Below are 18167 nucleotides of genomic sequence, written 5' to 3' on the forward strand. Positions count from 1 at the left end.
CTGTATCTCATCGTAATTTTCCTAGCCTTGTACCACATGATGTTGGTCTGGTTTTGGACAGCGAAAGACCTATGGCAGATAAGGCATCAAGTACAAGTCTTTGCCCATCTCCAGTGCCCTGATAGCAGAAGAAATGCTATTAAATGGTATTTTAAAAAAGCAATAGTAACAAAAGGGAGAGAAATCCCTAGGGAATGATACCAAATGGCATCTCACGCCAGCCTGCCTTACTGAGAGCTGCTCTTGTTGTTTGGCTTTGCAAAGCACTCAGCATTTTGATCGCGATCCAGCAAAGCATTTCTGCATTTCCCATGTCTTTCCACCACTGACTTGCAGGGAACTATTTCTACACATGAAGACAAACCTACACTTCATATTTTGCTGGGTCAGGATGAAGGCATCACTCATCTTTCTGCATCCTTGTTTTCTTATGAGAATTGGTTAAAATAAGCTAAAAAAAAAAAATCTTAAAAGTGTGAGTTTTAAAAAGCCTCAAGACCCAGGAACATTCCTAAAATAATTTGCATTCCACAGCAGCAAAACCATTTCCATTTCAATGAGCCTGTGGAGAGGACTCTGGTCTACTCCCAGAAACTCAGGACTGAACCCCGGCACAAAACAAACACTGAACCCACTCCTATGAGGTCACGTGAAAAAGCACTTTTTCCTGTTCTCCCTCAATACCTTGGCTAAACTCTTGTCATCACTTCAGGCCTGCATCCCAACACGCATTTCAGGAAGGGCACTGCCACTTCCCTCCGCTGGACAGGCTGGTGGCTGGGAGATTTCCTTTCCCTTCCCTGCATCCTCCTCAGGCAGCCTACCGCAAGGAGTCAACAAGTCTCCTGCAGCTTCGAAAAAGAAAGGTTTTATGAAAACCTTGGCTTTAACACACTCTCCTTTCATAAGCTCGCTACAAATAAAACTCATTAGCAGCTGCCAGCTTTCCAAACGTGGCGAGCGAAACCCACAGCAGAGACAGAGGAACGGAGGAGTTCCTGCACGCTGCAGCAGCCGCTCCCGTGACCAGAGAGGAGGATACACATTTAGCCAGTACTTCGGCAACGTCAGTAAATTTCAGGAAATCATAAAAACAGATTTGTCGTCTGGAAGCCAACACCTTACCTCACACATCTTGCTTAGATTACGGTAATGTAAAACCTCCCAGCCTCAGATGCTCACAGACATACACATACCTACACATACCTACAACATCGTCCAGACGCGTCCCACAGCACTATTGCAATAATGTAATGCAGTGTGTAATGTTGCTGCTATATTATGTAAATAGTAATGTTCACATTATTTGGTCAAATTTCACTTTCAGAGGCTTCAGACCATTTCATTCAGAAACTAGTAGAGGAAGTTTTACCTGAAAAAGGATTTCAGGTTAAGAATATTGGTATTTTTACAGGTATTTTAAATGTAACATATGATCTTAATGGTGATTTCTACAGGTTTAGCAGCTTTTTCTTTAGTTGCCTCATAAAAGCTGGATATCTCTATACATAAATTATGTATCAAACCATAATTAATGTTCTTCCATAATACGCACCACTGGTTTTTAACAGCATCTTGGCTACTACAAATGTTTTCTTTCCTCTGTCCACTCCTAAAGGCCTCAGACTTGGAGAACTGCTTGAGCTGTCCGAAGGAAGCAACAGTAACACTCATACATCCTCAAATCTCAAACTAAAGCACAAGCAAGGAGTTTGCACTAAGAACTTAATACTCAAGGTAGAGAGACAACAGTAGCTGATACGTTTAAACGCCACAAGCTTTATACTGGATAACAGCCGCCTGTCACATCCCTCAATTTGTTTGCTGCAACCCGCACACTCAGATTTTCTGCCAGCAGCAGCTGGATTTGCGAACGGCAAACTTGGCAGCAAAACCACCCACGTCCTTTTGCTCCCATTCGCACGCACGGACTGGCTGGAGTTGGATGCTGCATGAAAAATCCAATCTACCACTTCATACCGTACAAATGCAAAGGGCAATTATTAAAACTAATTTACTGAAATGGAGCCATTACATTAAATCATCAGGGACTAATTCTGCTGGAATTAAACTGCAACTTGAGAAGTGATTTCTTATTGCCTTTTCTTAAAGGGTATGTTAGTTTTAGGGGTTATATTTTCATAGTAGTGCTGAGAATGCCTATAGCGCACAACTCTAAAGATATCCAAATCCTCCAAATACTGCACATATGCTTGATTAATGAAAACTACACATATTCCCAAATATTACTTAGCTGTTTCTTTAATTTTTCCTTTGATTATGAAGCCATATGACGATTCGAAAAATCTGCAAATTGTGGCTCACAGGTTATTGTTGAATAAATGTAGATACACATGCAGATTCAACACAACGAATCACTATTCATATTCAGCATAGTAACCTGTTTCTCAGATAAAGGAGAGATGGTTGGACTTGATGATCAACAGTTGGACTTGATGATCTTAGAGGTCTTTTCCAACCTTAAAGATTCTATGATTCTATGAAAAAATTGCTCCCCACTGTCAACAAAAGATCAGTTGAACCTGTTGTTCTCTGATAGTGACAGCTTGTAACACAGAGTCGTAATTGGACTCCTGCCTTTCTGAGGTCGGGACTGGAAGCCTTCTTGATAATTGTATGGTATACAAACCTCCTTGGGATCCTGTGCTGCTTCTTGCACATTACGCAAACAAGAAGCCAAAAAATGTGGCATCACATGCACAGTGTTCACACTTGTTTAAAATTTCATCCTGCACAGAACATAAGTTCTACCCTTTACCAGCAAAACAAAAACTTGAATAAATTAAAGGCGATTGGCTCTTGTCTACGCAAGCTTCGTTTTTTAGTGTAGGAAAATGCCAAAAGAATTATGAAACCACAATAACAAGGCCAATGCTGAAGAGCCCTGTAGAGATCGGTAAAGTAAGACTTCAGCCACTACCTCCACAGAATGAAAAAGCCCACTTAAAAATAAGTGACCATTAACTCCTGCATCAATACTAAATTAGGAACTTGAAATTTGGCGCACGATGGATTAATGAATGCAAAGTGCAGGCAGATATGAAATATACCTCATATTTCAGCAGTTTGTCATTTCTATTACAGTCACTTGTCTGCCATTTTTTCAGAGACAGTCTTCGAATCTGTTCAACTTCTCCAAGGGCTCTAGCAACAGGGGCAAAGAACACCATTTCTTCGTTTAAAAGTTATCCCGATATAGAAAAGCCTGTTACAATAATGTAGAAAAAATCCTGTGATCTCTAACCTTTCATTAAAAGTTCACCAAGAGGTCATTTGTCCTTATTTCTTCATCCAGTTGCATGACCTCTTCAACTCCAACTTTGACATTTGAAACATTCATTCAGTATGGTTCAATGACTTAATGAAAAATAACCTCAAACAACTCAGATGTTTGACATTTGCACCCCAAGTTACCAGAAGGTCATTTTAGTAATTTATAAAACCTACATGAACATATTCTATCAGATGTTTATATGGAACGTGAGGTCTGCAAGTGGAAGAACTTAGGGTTATCTAAAGGTGTCTGCTATCCAACACTTAAATGGTTTCAGTCAACAAACTACTGAAGTGTATTTTACTTGTTGCACCATGACATTCTAGTCTCCAACATCTACCACAATGCTAATAAAAACCCAAGAGATTTCTAATAAATGGCCACTCATGACTTGCTAATCAGGTTCGCACTGGGAGAATCAGTATGATTCAAGAGTCAGTCACACTTTCCACAAAGATACTGTTTTAAGTTGTCCTGTTAACTCCATGGATTCAACTTTTGAAGAATATCCTTGTCAAAATACATGAAATTAAAATTGCAATTTAAGATTCTGGGACCCAAATATATTATTAGAAGCATGATAGCACCTAAGTAGATGCATGACAATTTTTGCTATCAGGTTGGAATTTAATTTTTAAAATTATAACCTGACTATGGGTTTTTCTAAATTAGACGATTAATAAAGTAATCAGTGCAAATCACTGACCATAAAGACAATTCAGAGACTTATATAGTCTAAAAAATGAGTGAATTTGACAAGAGAAAAGTTTTAAAGTAATATATCCTGCTAAAAATTTTACAGATCAAAAAAGACACTCATTCTACATTGTCTTCAACTATTTTGTGAACCATTTTACTGATTTGGTTACAAAATATTTAAATTAACTTTATTTTTATACTCCGTTTTCCATTAGTTTAAGAAGTCTATACCCATTTTTGTAATGTCCTATTTTAAAATGTTGATATTTTTAATGCTGATAAAAGTGGTATGAAAAACTTAGCAACTATCTGAGAATTTTTTTTAAAAGGACTAAGACTCACAACCCTTTCTCAACCGACTCACTTTGATGACCTCTAACATCCTCTTATACCCTCTGTAACTCAGTATTTCATCTTTGCTACAGGTCTACAGATTTGCAAATATTTGCCTGTATGGGTACTGAGGTCTACAAAGACTGACGTGTTCTGAGATTCAGGCTTCAATGTTGACAAATCACTGAAACTACAATAACAACTTTAAAGAAGAAAATCACTTACAGCCTTCCCTTTTCTTTGAGAATAAGATAAAGAGGGAAAACCCATTTACTCTCCCATTTATCCTTGTTTTGTTTTCTTCCTTGTCAATCTCTCTGTTTTGGTCAGCCTCTCTTCATTTTATTCAATAAATGCTTGAAAGCTAGGATACATTTTTATTAACCAAAAACCTCCACATACCTTAGCAGACTCAGTGAAAAATCCGTATAGCAAATTCCTGCATCAAACCGGGAGACGATTCCATCTATCACTCACACTAAGAATATTTTAGAGAGAAGAACAGCATGTAAATGGGCATAGGTCAAGTAAAGATGATTTCCAAGCGTGAAAATTATTCTTGTCACTGGCAGCTGTTATGCGAGAAGTAATAAGGTCCAGAAGCCTCGCTGGGCACGACCAGTGATAAGAATATCATTACAATCCATCTGCAACCTCCAAGAGACCCAAAATGCCTCTGCAATCTTTTGTTCTAAGCAAAAGTAAAAATCCAAAGTGACAGATTTCCAAACCAGGATGTTGTGACACCACAGCGGTAAGAAAGTTTTCACAAACCTCCCCCCACAACAGGTTCACAGAAGGGAAAGCAGAGAACACTTTTCAGAACTACAGAATTTCAAGATCACACATTTTATAGTAAACGTGTGTTTGCTTTGACTGCTTATTTACTTGTTTTGTGGGGAAAGGAATGTTAGGTTTGTAAAATAAAAACAAGTGAGTCATGAACAAGTCAAAATATTTCCAGTAAAACTTATTTTTGTCTGAATAGGCTAACTGAAACCAAAACATTTTGCAGAAGTGTATCAGTTTCACTGCCTTTGTGATGAATCAGTGCTACAGGCTGTGTTATATTTCACTAAAATTGTTGGTTTCATCCTCCTTCACTTGGGATATAACGGCCTCCCCTCCCCCGCCTCCAAGTGTGGAGATCCTCACTGGATTTTTCTTTCTTTCATTGGCACCTACCACAGAGAACCAACTACTGAGCCACCTCTTTCCAGTGCTTGGCACCATGGGCATGAGGAAGGGCTATTTGGCTGCCAGGTTTACAAGAAGCAAATGATGCATCCCCTCGGGATACCTCACGTGCTAGTTTTCTAATTTCTCTTCCACCAGAAGAGTGAGGAGTGGTTTTATCCTAGTGCATTTGGATTCATTCTGGCCAGCAGCCCCAGTCTGTTCTTGGAAAAAGGTAGTGTTTCAAGTAAATCACCTGATTTCAGCTGGCAAATCACCTGATGCTGTTTCACCAGGAGAGGTATTAAGTCACTTGTTTAATTAGTATGGGTGATTGCTAAGATATCCAAGTGCAGTTGAAGCAGAAAAGAGTTGTGTTACTTCTTCTTAGCTTGTCTTAATTGCTTAAAAAGGGTTTAATGCCTTTTACTTACTCAATGCTGCAGGTAAGCCATGACTCCCACCAGGATACAAGAAAAAAGTCAGAAGCCAGAAAGCATCCTGAAGCACGTATGTAGTCTTGTTGTTTTCTAGAACATTATAAAGGTTACCTCTCTGCACAGAAAGTTGAGCTGGTTGCTAAGATGAAATGAAAATTGAATTAAAACAGAACTTCTTATGGTGACAAAAGAAATCTCTGAGGTTTTTGCACTGTTCTTCCATCTAAGAGTTCCTCTTTTGTTTCTTCAATCCAACTTCAGTTATGTTTTTAGTAACTTCTTTCCTTTAGCTAATGCTTTCATTATTTTTTCCTTTGCCTTTTGCTTACCGCCTCTTTCCAGATCTTTGTTTAGCATCACTGCTTCCCTTCCTTTCATAGTCCCCTTGGTTCTCTGCATGCCGCATCTGTGGCAATGGCTCTGGAGAGAATTCCACCTGACCAAGAAGGAACATCCACCTCTCTGGAGACAAAATAAACTTTGAACTAGCTTAGCTATGTCTTTAACATGTGCTTTGCTGGCCCTTCCACTGTTTATTATTGCAGGACAATATAAGGATTAGATACTCGGTGTCTTCTTTGGGCATCAATCTGTCAAGGCACTGGCAAAACAGAATTTTAATGCTTTATAAATCACTTGTTTATTGCTCAGCCTCGCAGCTCTTTTAATCGTAATCTTTAAAAAAGCCGTATTGATTCTAATGTTACTTATTTCTGTAGGACAGGACCAACCAATGCTGTTCATCACATTATACAGCTGTGGTGATTGAAATAAGATTCTAGCTGAAGTAAACCAAGAAAATTGCAATGACAGTTTATGGCCAAAACAGCATGGGGGACTTTTGCTGTTGCAGTTCTCTCTGAAAGACATATGTGACACTCTTGCAGAAGATACCCTTGTTTATCCTCAAGAGTCCCTCAACACCATTCATAGCAACAGGAACCTGGAAACGAGAGACCGAGTGGAGGAGCAAAGTATAATATTGCTCACTGCACTACATTTGCTTGCTATTGTATATGCTAGCACAGGTTAGATTCTGCTACTCTAGTACTTTCCTAAGTGCAATTCTAATACATACCCTGAAGAAAAGCAAAGCCGACTTTGTTACCTGTGCCACGGTACAAGACTTGGAGCAAATGCTGTGCCCTGTCTTTGTCTGCTCTAGGTATCAGATGGACTGCATGGGGGCACAGTGGCTATCTCTACACTCTCTGCGTGCCTGTACTACAGGACTCTTTAGCCCACCGACACCATGCCCATGACTTGTATGCCAAATGCACACAGCTGACCACGCTGGTGGCACCACCATATGCACTCTACCAGCTGCTATTCTGCATTTGCTGCAAATGCATTTCTTCCTACAGTTCTTCAGACAATTGAGAGGTGATGGCATCAGAAGATTGACGGGGAACAATGCCTTCCAGCAGGATGAATGCAGCAGACTTACTAATCTGTGGATGACTCTTGCCATTCTGGAGTGACTACTGCTCCCGAACTAGCAGCTGACAACCTTCCAACATGGTTAGTGTCGCTGGGAGGACAAAGCACGGTACCATCTGCACGACAAATGTGGTGAGCCATTCCATGCGGTGTGTCTGGGTCATGCAGGTCATCTGCAACGTCCCTTAGCATGCATAGTTGACATTTAGCACTGAAACAGCCCTATGTGCAATGTGCAGGTCTGGGCAGCCACCAGCTGAACTGCCTTAACCATGAGCACAAGTTTCCCTGTGAGGAGCCCCGCTGCCCCACGTAAGGCAAAAAGAATACTATCATTCTATACATCCCGGAGATGACCGCTCCCCTATTGTATCTCAACACACAAAAGAGACAACTCCCCTGCTCCTCCCCAAGATACACATAAAATAGGCAATGAAGAAGCATCTTCCTAGGACAGACCCATCCCCACCTCCCTCGGAGCAGGGGAGGAGGAGACTGAGGAGAAAACAATTGGGACAGGGAATCCATCCACATCACAGAGAGGACTGGCCCCCAGCAGTTGGGCTGGGATGAATGTCAGCACTTACTCCCTGACCCCTGCGGGTCAGACAGAGCTGGGAGGTCGTCTTCCCCAGCACTTAACTGTTGGAGAGTCAGGACTAGGTGCCACCCACAGCAGACCGGGGCAATGCTCCTGAGATACTCCCTACATGTTTTATGCTCCAATAGCAGCATCTAAGTTAAGAGTAACAAGATGAAATGCACACAGTTCTTCTGCACAGCTACTTTTTCAGGTTCTTCACTGATACAGACAAAAACTAGTTTTCATTTAGATTTGTCTAATATCTTCAAGGATTTATTAGCAACTCAAAGAGCCAAATCTTTCTATACCTGAAACTTCAGGCTCTCCAGAGGAAAAAATGGTAACAAACAAGGATGTTGAGTTACCAACCCAGCACGACTGAGCGTACTTTAAGCCCTTTTATAACCCACCACAAGGACTAGAAATGAACACTTTTCTGCATTTTATTCCCACTGCAGTTTTTCAGGGGTTTAAGCAAGGGAATGTACAGTGTCAGTGTGTTCAGGGATGTCCTTTGAAAAATCATTCAAGCTGAATGGGAGAAAACACTAGGAGGTAATCAGTGTGATGAAGTTCTCTCTCCAACTCATTAGGACTATAAATCAATGCCTTATGATACAATCTCTATTGTATCATCATTCCAGCTTGGAATTATGAATAGCTAATGCTATTTGGAAAGCTTAAATTTTGCTATCTCAAGTTGTTTGTGAAAACAACTTCTCCTAAAATAGTGCTCTAGGTGCAGGAAGGAGAAAGATAAAAGCACATCTACTCTGTCCTCCAAGACAGAATTAGTTTCTGAAGGCATCCTTGAGCCTGATTTAGCACTGCAACTCACGCCACTTCGCAGAAGATCAATCAGTACAGGCAGAAAAAGCAAGAAAAAAAAAGAGGAAATATGAGAAGCATATGGACAAAGACCACTGGAATGAACTATTGCTTCTAGATTGTCATGTCAGAGACATCTGGAACCTGAAACACTCTTTCACAGCAAATTCCAAATAGCCCATATTCAGAAGAATGCATGGAAGAAAGAGGTAAGTCAGCAAAAAAGCAAAGCTAGAAGCAAAATATTTGATTATCCTCAGGATATGTGTAGAATTAAATTTTATGATCAACAAGATTTTCCCATACAGAATTCAAGTAGACTGACCTTCTCTCTGTCCTAACTCTTGTTATTTCCTGCTAGTTATCATAAAATAGCAGTATCCTTGGCATCATTTAAAGAGATTTCCTACTTCTTTCCACACATGCAAGAAAAGAACAAACAGTTTCTCCTGGGTTTAGTGACAATTAAATGATGTGGCCGATTGCACAGTGGCACGTGCTTAAGTAGAAGTGTGTGACTGCTGTTCCCTTGGCGTTTGGAGCAGTCTCGTTTGCTTCATGCTTATCTTTGAAAGCAGGAACATCTTAAAATAAAAACTCAGTGGAGCCAGTAGGGAACTAGTTGGCAATATGTACTGCAAACATCTTGTGAGCCAGATTGCTCTTACTGAAGAGGACTATTTAGGTTCGTAAATTTAGGTGTAATGTCGAGTGCTCAAACACATGAAAACTTATATCAAATGTATGAAACTTATATCAAACACCAGCACAGACTGTCTCAAGTACAGTGTATGTATACACTTATGGGTGGGGTGGTGGTTGATGGTTTCAGTTTTTAATCATCAGCCAAGAAGTCAGGAGTTTGAGGGAAAGGGACAGTGGCTCAAGTCCCAGCCCCTGCAACACACTGTAGAATAAATGAGTCTCCACAGTCGGGGCGGGGGGGAATTCTCTTATGCCGTTTCCTTTCCGCTGAGTCCTGGCAGAAGGGCAGGCAGGGAGAGAAGAAAAGCGTGTGCTCACAGAGCTTTACAACAAGGAGATTCTTGCTGCAGAGCAGATTACAGAATTGAAAGGAAATAGAAGTTATTGTCTTTAGTTAGAGAGCATGAATCTGTGACCTGCTGGCTTACATGTCTGCAAAATGAATGCAAAACAAGTACCCACGTTAAAAGAAAATCTACCTATAAGTAATGTACTCAAAATGGTTTAATTCTTCATTTTTATCTTAAAAACTAAGCAATTTTAAATAATCTTGAAGATGCCAATCTAAGGCTTCAACCTGGTTAAACATGGAGAACTATGTGATTTAATAGCCCCTTCTGCCTTTAAGAAATAATCGCTTATTTTGTTGTGTTTATGTGTTTTGCTGTGATTATGTTTTTCTTGTACTGAACTCTCCAAACCTCTCACTACTGTTTCTCGGTCTGATACACAACTCCAGAGAATCTGGTACAGTCCTCCTGATCTTATTTCTAGCTTCTATTCCTGCTCATCCCATCTTCTGCCTCTTACACAAATAATCCTATTACCAATTTGCAGCATCTGCATGATCAGAATGATCAGGTCCTGTTTAAATGTCAGACACACACCTTGAGAGCACTCAACAACGCAGAACGCGGTGGTGATCAGCCTATTACGCAGTTATGCTACTCCAGGATCTATACCAGCTCCCATTAGGTTTGCAAATGAGATTTTGACTGCTTTGACTTACCAATGCAAGGCAAGTAAGTGCACGCTAATGGTGGAAAATATACTGCACATGTAGCAGCACCACAGCAGCAAATACACACAATATCAAATAATAATCACACAATCTGTCACTGATCCTGCCACTGTGCCCGTTCATCTGTTTAGCAGAACTACCTGCGTTCCAGCCAGAGCCACCTGCCTGGCACAGCCCCATTTTGTCTTGTACAGTGTGACCATTCCCCACGCACAGAGGTAGAGCAGTGCTCCATGCACTGCTTCTCCAAACCAACAACAGGAACCTGAAGGACCAGCAAAGGGGAATTCCCAGTGACAGCATCTTTATTTCTTCCCAGCAAAGGGTCAGAGCACAACAGAGGTGCTGCACATGCAGGGTCAGTGGAGTACTGCAGACCTCACAAGAAAGAGAGATGCTCTTGTCTTGCAGGAGAAGTTGCCAAGTGAGGACAGGACTGCTTGACACTTTGTGCTGCTGCACGTGATCAGCTATCTCAGACTTAAACAGCCAGATTTTCTGCTAAACATTGGGACAACCAAGAATCAGGTTGCACAAGTTGATGTTAATTTTACAGCTGCAATACCGAAAGATGCAAACGCTTAGATTGGGAACTGTTTTCTTCCTCGTTCTGTCAGAGCTGGATTTGCTAATCTTCTGGCAATATTGCCAAGCACATCCTCTCCTACCACTTCTTGGAATGTATGTACCATTTGTATTTATTCACGAAGACCTTCATCATCAAGTGAATAATCCTATATATTGGACGAAGTGGCCACAGACAAATATGTATGTAGATATGTCATGTACCCAAAAACATAGCTTGGATTTTGTCCTATAAAGTCCTCTATAAAAGTATCAGCTGAGGAGAGAAGATCATATTTAAACTCACATTTTAAAGACAGCTACTACTTTGTGCTCTTCATCAACCACTTTAAATATCTTCTACAAAACCATTTAGCCTTATTGGCCCTCCTTTGTAAGAGGGAACATACTTGTTATGCTCAAGTCACACAGGGAAAGCAACAGCCCTTGGAGAAGAGTTTGGCTGTCCCGAATTTACCTTTCTAGAAAAATGAACTGTCATTCAGTTATGGGACACAGACTTTTAATGGGGAAATAAAAAACAACTGAATGTTGAATTTTAACAAAGTTATGTACTTTCAGAAAAAATAAATCATATAATGGGGTAAATCCCTCTTCCTCACAGAAAAAAAATAGTAGTCATGTCTCCTGTAGGAGTCAATGACAGCTCAAGACTTGACCGCAGCAGGCTGTCACCCTGCTGAAGAGGGATGGAAAACCAATGTGAACCTGCAACAGCCGCTTCTGTCAGCTGGGATTTTGATGCAGGCGTCGCGACCCGTTTGCGAGCAGCGGGCGCACGTTTGGGCCCACGGATGTTTTCTCAGGCAGGAACAAGCCTCCCGGACCACGACCCCAGCTTCACGCCAGAGGGGTGCCACTGCCCAATGCGCGCCGTCCGCTGCCCCACGCTCTGCCCCCTGAGTGCCGTGGGGCTGAAGAGAGGCACGAAAGGATGATGAAGAGATGTGCTGTCCCCTCCCTTAACCCCCAGTCCTGAGGCCTTTCTGTTCCCGGAGGCAAGAGGGGCTGGAGCGGGCCCGGGTGCGTTAGCTAGCCCGTCCCGGGGCGCCGGTGCGAGGCTCAGCGGACAGAGAAAACAGGACAGCCTGCGCAGCGGCTGGGGCTTGGGAAAAGTTAAGGGGGAGAAGGGAAAAATAAATAAGTTAAATAAATAAATAAATAAATAAACAGTCTCCTCCTGAAGGCGGACACATGTGGCGCAATTCGCTTTCCTGCGGCGGCGGGCGGCCCGCCCGGCCCCAGTGCTCGGCGCTGCCGCCCGCCCGGCCCCCGGCTCTCAGCGTCCCGCTGCCGGCCCGCCCGTCCGGAACGGGCCCTCCACTCTCCTGAGCGGCCCGGCACCGCCGCGGGGCGGCGAGGCGACGGAGCGCCCCCGGCCCGGCCCCGCACGCCGCCCCCGCTCACCTGCCGCCCCCGGCGCGGCGCGGCCCTGCTCACCTCATGGCCCAGCTCCGCGGGCGCCGCCCGCTCCCCCAGCACCGGGCCGGGGAGCGCAGCAGCAGCAGCGGCCGCGGCTCCTCCCGTCCCCGCGGCGGTGCCCGGTCCCGGGGAGACGCCTGGCGGCGGGGCGGCAGCGGGCGGGGCGGAGGAGGGCCGGGCAGAGGGGCGGGCGAGCAGCGTCCCCTCCCCGCCCCGCCACTCCGGAGCAGCGGGGCTGCGGCCGCTCGGGCGGGACAGCACGGGGCGGCCGGCGAGGAGCGGCGCTCGGGGGCTGCCGCCGGCTGCTGGGAAGGGGAGGGCCGGGCCGAGCCGAGGGGAGCGCGGAGGCGGGCTGGGAGCAGTGCGGCCCGGCCGCTGGTGCCCGAGGGCTTTCTCTGCAACGCCGCTGCCGGGAAACTTGTTAAAAACGAAGTGTGAGCATCCCGGCCCGCGGCTTTCCGACCGCCAACATTGCCGCTGCTATGGCCGCACAGAGTCGTCCCTACTTGTAAGGATCCACAGAAACCCCCTCACATGCACTGCTGGTAGTTAATTACTTCCAGGAAGGCACCTCACAGTATTAAGAATTTCCTGCACAGATACCGATTTTGCTTTGTTATCTTGGGATTTTGTTGCAGACTTGCACCGTGGCAGGCTGAGGGTCCTGAAGTCCCCTGAAGCCACTTGTGGTTGTTTCTTCTTGTCCTGTCACGGGTCGTCCTGGTGGAGATGCTTCCCCCTTCCCCATAACCACCATTTCAGTGCTGGAAAACCATGATCAGATCCAGCTGAGCCTTCTCTTCTCCAGGCTGTACACACCCAGTTCCTTCAGTCTTGCTTCCTATGGCAAGTTCTCCACATTTAACCATCTCTGTGGCCCCCTATGGGACCCTCTCCAATTTTTCAGAGCCTGTCTTGAACTAGGAAAGACCACAGCCGGGCTTGGTTCTCCAGGTGTGGACCAACAAGTGCCAAATAGAGTGGAATAATGGCACCCCTTGATCTGATGGTTATGCTCTTGCTGACAACCTTGGACACGGTTTGCCTTCATGGCTGCAAGGGGCATTACTGCTCAGCTTGCAGGCCACCAGGCCCCCCAAACCCATTTCAGCAGCACTGCACCCCAGCCAGTGAGAGTCCAGCCTGATCTAGGGCTTGCTTTTAGAGAAGGTTGGACCAGATGACATCTCCAGAGATCCTTTCCAACCTAGCTAGACCTTTCAGTGATCCTGTGATTCAGTGTGTTGTGTTTTGCGGAACTGTAGGTAACTTGAGTATTAAGTCAACTCTGAAGCAAATGTATTTGATTGATTAATTACCATTAATTAAAAGGGTAATGGCTGGCCTACTAGTATTTGCACATTAATCTTTTAGATGTACTCTGTAACCCATCATACATATGAGTACTTTCCAACATGATCATCTTAAAAAAGCTACGTTTAAAGCAGATATAATTTCAATTGCCAAAACATGATTGAATCACAGTTCCCATTGAGTCAAATTCCACTGTGAGCTCATTTTTAACAGTGTATGTTGTCTCAGCAGTGGCTGCAAGATCCAGCTAGGACTCTGATAAAAGTAATCTTTCTGGAACAGTTTTGAGCATTATTGTATCAGCCTCTTAGCCAGACTTTTTGCAAGAAATCATGAGCCCCATAGTGGTCAGTAGCATGGAGTATGCTGCTACCATGGCTGCCACAGTTTGCTATGAAACTTATTAACTTAAACTGCCAGTGACAATATATTATGCTAATATTATCATATGTTGATAACTAAGGCTTGGGCAACTTGAAAAGAACAAATGTTCATGGTGGGGCTGAGGAGGAGGAGTGAGGCAACATAAGGCAGTGTATAACTACAACGATGCTGCAATAAAGCAGCATCACAGCTAGACCACTGAAATGTCCATGTTTAGCTTCTGGTTTGTACCTGTAAAGCAACTTCGGCAGTAAGAAACCACACTGAAATAGTTTCACTATCTCCCTATGATAGATACTGTCATACTGCTCTGAAGGTGTCTCCTTGCAGGAGGGCAGGACAAGAATCTTCACGGTTTTGTGCCCACCACAGGACTGTTGCTGTATATTGTTGTATATTGCTGTATAGTGCTGCTGTTTAAGTAATACAGCTCTGCAGGCTCCCAAGGCTGTAGCCATCAAAGATGGAAAAGGTGAAGTTCGTGTTTAACACATGCATATAAGCAAGCGAGCAAACACTTTCATAGGTGTATTCTTTTTATTTGTTCCTTCCACAGCTCTTTCAAACCCGTGATTTCTGCCAGCAGCAAACCAGCCATGAATTTTATTCTCACTAAAATGCTCCCAGTCTGTCAGTGTGCAATGGAGAAATGTGGGGAGTCCAGTTTGGTCCATCAATATCAACAGGATTCCCAAACTGAATTGGTGCCAGGCAGCAAGTCTCAGTGTCTTTTCCACTTCTCAAGCGGGTGTTGAAGTAAACATAGAGCTAAACTGCTGAGCTGGTTGTTGGAGTAATGCTTTGGCTCTTTGCAGAGAAATCAATAGATGGAAACCACGTGGGTACAGTCATATTGTAACCAGCTGCTTTTGATAAAAACATACAAAGATGGGAAGCCTCACTGTGCATATACACTACTACTTGAGGCTTTTACTGACAGGTACCCAGTCTGGGCATAACTAGAAGAGGTACCAGCTCAACTCCTCTGTGCTACAAGCAGTCCTTCGGACATAGTTTAATGCCAAAATTAACTTTGTTTCTTTTTTTCTGATGGTTCTGGGAGAAAGCACCCAGAAGCCTGCATCCTAGGTCCAGCATGCAGATGTGTTAAACATTATCATCTGAAAAGATGGTTGAATATAGGCAGGGAAATGTATTTTTCCTCCAATCTCATCCAAAGGAAGGCTGAAACAGCTGAACAGGCTGAAACTGCAGCTGCTGAGTTTTCCACATCGTGTGGAAAACTCAGCAGCTGCAATTAGAAAGCCCTGAATGCCCAGAGAGGTTGTGGACACCCCCTCCCTGGCAGTGTTCTAGGCCAGGTTGGATGGGGCTTTGGGTAACCTGGTCTAGTGGAGGGTGTCCCTGCCCATGGCAGGGGGGTTGGAACTAGATGGTCTTTAAGGTCCTTTCCAACCCAAACCATTGTCTGGTTCTATGATCTTAGTGTGGGCTGTGTTGGGTGACCCTAAGTGTTGGCTCCTCATGTTATAAATATGAGTAGATTTGCAAAAGGTTTGGGGTTTAGCAGAGGAGGGAAGTCCAGACGGGTGTCACTAGTGCAGGATGTGCAATAGGTGACATCAGCATCTACCTACGCGTTTCTGCAGGCGGATTGCTGTGGGCTGTCCTGCCCTCTAGTGCCGGCAGCACCATCTCCCTCTGTCCCCTCTCCGCTCCCCCTCGCACGCACACGCACAGCCCGGAGCTGCAGAGCCCCGGGTCTGCGCCGTGCACTGTGGGTGCAGAGCTGCGGCCCTTACCTGCCTGCCGGGGACAGCTGCTGCTGGGGACACTGACCAGAGAACGGGCATTTGGAGGGGAAGGGCGTCAGGAGGAGCCCCCGTGGGGCGGTGGTGCAAGTGATATGGTGCTCGCCCCGGGGCTCAGCCGGGGTGGCTTCCCCAGCCACCTGCGCGCCAGCCCCCGAGGCACCCTGCCAGCGGCAAGGCCTGTGCCACGCAGCCTGCATGTCTGCTGGCATCAGCTGCCCCAAACAGGCCACAGCTACACCGCTACCCCGCATCCCTCTTCCCCTCCTTACTGCTGCTGCTCATGGTTTTCTGCTGCTCCAGTGACCAACAGGATGCGAGGGATCCCCTCCCCTGCCCACCTGCCCACGTCTGGGGCTGGATTCTGGTACAGGGCTATTAATGGAACACTGTCCATGCAGTATCAAGCTGCATGGCTGTATGGCCCCATAAAAACAACCTGTTACAGCAAACTCTACCACAATACACCATGCCTGAGTTGTGTCTACACATTCTGATGAAGTAAAAATGCAGGGTATACAATTCATTATTTTTAGTAATAATTTAAGAATACATAATAATGCCACAACCTATTTAAACAGAATAATTCAACATGTAAATTTTCTAGCAATCAAACACAAAGCAGGAATGACAAAAATGAAAATATTCCAGGTGATCATCTTCCTCTTGTAATGTTCCAAAACCAAATATTCAAGACAGTATTTGCTTGAATCTTTTCAGGAATGATTCATGGCAGTCCTCTAGGTTATGGTAAGTCTCCTGTAAATACATGACAAAACAATCATTCGGTAATGAGGAATCCTTAAAACTGACGCAAAGTGTTCCAAAAATGAGCTGAAACATCTACAATTCTCATGAATTATGTCACAAAACCTTTTTAATTCTCTAGATAAAATTAGCTTGAAGTGATTTACCTGATTTATGTGAAGTTGTGACAGGAGTCTCCATCATCATGGAAAAAAAAAAAGCAATACAAAATCTTGGTCCTGCTGAAATTGAGGTAAACCTCCCACTGACTTCAATGCCTAAACCAGAGTTTTGTTTCAAGCCTTCAATTCCAGTCATGTGCATAAAAATAAATTCTTCTTAGAAATTTACAGACAGATGTAGTAAGCACCAACTACCTTAATTTCATACACGTTACACATTTTGCTGGGTGCTTTGAGGAATCAATCATAAATGAAAAGACACGCACACTGTGTTGAAACTCTGTTAACTTAGCAAACAGAGGAGGAGTTTACAGGGGAATATTCCAGCTTTGAAAAGCATCCATGGGTGTGTCTGTCTACAATCTGTACTATGTGACTACAGACACTCAGTTTTAACATATTCATATTACATCAAAGCACTGAGTGGATTTGTTGGTGGTTACATCTCATTACTTCTGATTTTCAGCTACCTTACAGAGGGAGGTAAATACCTGACACCGTCCAGGGGAGCTTTTCCATGTAAGCAATAGCTGCCCTGATTATCACTGGATGCCCTAGCCCAGGATGGAGGGAAGGCAGGGTCTGCCTGTGAAGCCCCACGTACAAGTGGTCCAGCGAAAAGTCTGGACGTCCCTTTTGAGGGTGTGAGATGTGGAGCAGGCACTTGTCTCTTTGGGTCATTCCTGACATCCCACCCTCAGACTGGGGTCTGGCCTGCTGGGTTAGCACACATCTCCTCTGACCTGCACAGAAGAGGTAGCACTAAGCAGTCTGGACAAGGCTGGACTTTTTCCACAGGCGCAGCTAGCAAGGAAACGGTGTTGCTGCAATAGAGCGCAGACGTACTTTTATGAGGGGGAACGCCCCACATGTGGGGTTGGCCCGTGAACAGACATACGTGTGGCAGTGCAGGTGCATTTTGTCAGTCATGTCTGGTACTGTTTCCAGTGAACCAGCAGGAAAGGACGATTACAAAAAAAACTGAGAATGGACTTAGCGCGTGGCTCCAGCCCCTCACCAGTGCTCTGGGAGTCAGGAGGCTGAGGAGGATTTTGCACTACAGAAATTCCCAGTGGCAGATAACTCTTTGAACGTGAAAAGCTTCAGGAAAAACAGCCTTCACTCTGGTACCTGCTGAGATGCCCCATCCAAGTTTGTCAGGAAAGCAAAGACTCACATGAGTGAAAACAAATTTATCTAAGTGCCATAGCAGCTACCTTTCAAAATAGGGAAAGGAAGGA

General features: G+C 44.3%; 1 protein-coding gene across 6 annotated transcripts in view; it reads right to left on the reverse strand.

Moving 5' to 3' along the window:
- Positions 1–12701, reverse strand: part of PLAGL1 (PLAG1 like zinc finger 1) — a 50364-nt gene extending 37663 nt beyond the window's left edge. For 2 of the 6 annotated variants that reach the window (XM_054821865.1, XM_054821863.1), the window contains exon 1: positions 12546–12700. The gene's annotated coding sequence lies outside the window, so the exon portion shown is untranslated. Of the gene's footprint in view, positions 1–12512 lie in introns of all 6 variants that reach the window. The other 4 variants (XM_054821864.1, XM_054821866.1, XM_054821867.1 and 1 more) reach the window with 4 other exon arrangements.
- Positions 12702–18167: the final 5466 nt, after the last annotated feature.

Source organism: Grus americana, chromosome 3, assembly GCF_028858705.1.
Source record: "Grus americana isolate bGruAme1 chromosome 3, bGruAme1.mat, whole genome shotgun sequence".
In the NCBI taxonomy this organism is placed as follows: Eukaryota; Metazoa; Chordata; class Aves; order Gruiformes; family Gruidae; genus Grus; species Grus americana.